Source organism: Eriocheir sinensis, unplaced genomic scaffold, assembly GCF_024679095.1.
Source record: "Eriocheir sinensis breed Jianghai 21 unplaced genomic scaffold, ASM2467909v1 Scaffold1330, whole genome shotgun sequence".
NCBI classification, from domain to species: domain Eukaryota; kingdom Metazoa; phylum Arthropoda; class Malacostraca; order Decapoda; family Varunidae; genus Eriocheir; species Eriocheir sinensis.
Genome location: NW_026110663.1, coordinates 71,734 through 73,982, shown reverse-complemented (window position 1 = coordinate 73,982; position 2,249 = coordinate 71,734).

Below are 2,249 nucleotides of genomic sequence, written 5' to 3'. Positions count from 1 at the left end.
AAAAAAGGAACGAGAGGACAAGAAAATAATAGAAAAAAAATGTCACAGGTCAAAATATTTTTCAAGTGAGCCTCGAGCAGGTATTGTGCAGTCCTCCTTCTCCTCCTCCTCCTCCTCCTCCTCCTCCTCCTCTTCATCTCATGGCAGCCTAATTAACCATGAAGGCAACTTGCTCCTCCTCCTCCTCTTCTTCTTCCTCCTCCTCCTCCCCTTCCCCCTCCCAACCCCCTTGCCTGCATGACACTTCTCCTCCTCTTCTTCTTCCTCCTCCTCCTTCCCTCCCAGCGCCCTTGCCTGACACTTCTCCTCCTTCTTCTTTCTCCTCCTCCTCCTTCTCCTCCTCCTCTTCCTTTCAGTCAGTCAGTCATCACCACGCCCTCAATTCTTTTATCACACCGCTGCTTGCATCACCCTCCTCCTCCTCCTCCTCCTCCTCTTGCACCTCCACTCAGGGTCCAAAACAGGCCCCATACACACTCGACATGCGTGGGAACTAATATAATGGAGTCCCTCACTAATGACCTAAACGCGCAATGCACTATTTAGCGTCATATTCTCAAACACTTCGGTCACCCAGGCACATAAACACACACACATATTTGACAAGACTTTCGTAGGAGTTTGGGACATTTCCAGAGGTAGTTTTATGACCCTGGTGGTGGTTTGACCGTTCTTCTGTATACCCTGAACGTGGAATAACACTCATGGAAAGTTGAAAGCCCGATTGATCTCCTGTTTGCCCTTTGGAAATTCTTGACGTGAGAGATGAAAGGAAGTGACTAAGAGTACCGTCCAGTGTTTCCCTGCCCGTAAAAAGCTCGAGTTACAAGAACATAGAGTTACATATGAGTACAGCGACGCACCACAAAAATATAGCTTTGTTGAAGGGTGAGATTGAAGCGATGTCTGATTCTATGCTATAAATAAAATTCGTTTGCGCCACTAACAAGTCCCTCAAGACATAGAGGCAACACGTAAAAGAAGTAAACAAAAACAAAAAAGAAGAGGGAGAGAAGGAAGAAGGAGAATAAAGAAGAAAAAAAGGAAATTAGAAAAGGGAGGAAAATGGAAAAAAAGAACAAGGAAGAGAGAGAAGCAAAACAAGAAGCAAAGAGGAAAAAAAGTGGAGTTGAGATGTGGGTGAGTGGAATCATGGGTCAATCTCCCCAATCTTGACCCCAACCAAGGACATTGCCTCCCTCCTAACCCCCTCTTCTCCCCTATCCACACCCCTTCTTTTTCATTTCTCCCTCCCTCCCTCTCTCCCCAACCCATGTGGAGGAGAAGTGAGGGAAGTGGAGGAAAGAAGGAGGAGGGGGAGGAAAAGAGGGTGGAGGAGAGGTGGAAGTGTGGGTGGATTTAGAGGTCAGTCTCCCCTCCACAACCCTCCTTCCTTCTCCCTCCTCTCTCCCTACCTCCTTCTCTCCCTCTCAACCTTCTCAGTCAGCCTCATCAAAGTCTAATGAGTCTGTGTTAATTAAGGGAGCCAAGACGCCAGAGGGAGGAAGGAGAAGGGAGGAGGAGAAGGAGATAAAGAGGGACGGAATGGAGGGAGGAGGAAAAAAGTGGAGGAAAGTGAAAGGAAGGTATAAAGGTGAGACTGGGTTTAAAAAAGGAGAGAAAAGGAGAGAAGAGGTAAGAGGAGGGAAAAGACTTAGGGAGAGATTTTAAAGGTAGTGAAAATGGGACTTCGTTATAAAGGGAAAAGGTAGAGAGAAGAAAAGGAAGAGAGAAGAAAAGGAAGAGAGAAAGGAAGGAAAAGTAGAAAAAGAGAAGGAAAAGTAGGAAAAGAGAAGGAAAAGTAGAAAAAAGAGAAGGAAAAGTAGAAAGAAGAGAAGGAAAAGTAGAAAAAAAGAGAAGGAAAAGTAGAAAAAGAGAAGGAAAAGTAGGAAAAAAGAGAAGGAAAAGTAGAAAAAAAAGAGAAGGAAAAGTAAAAAAAAAAAGACAATGAAAAGTAGAGAAAAGAGAAGGAAAAGTAGGAAAAAGAGAAGGAAAAGTAGATACAAGAAGGAAAAGTAGAAAAAAAGAGAAGGAAAAGTAGAAAAAAGAGAAGGAAAAGTAGAAAAAAGAGAAGGAAAAATAGAAAGAAGAGAAGAAAAAGTAGAAAGAAAGGCGGAAAAATAATTAGGGAGAGAGAAGAAAGCAAGAAGGAACCAGGAAAAATAAAGATCAGGAGAATGAAAAAGAAGAGGAGGAAGAGGAAGAAGAGAAAGAGTAGAAGGTGGTTAAAAAAATGGAAGGAAGAAAAG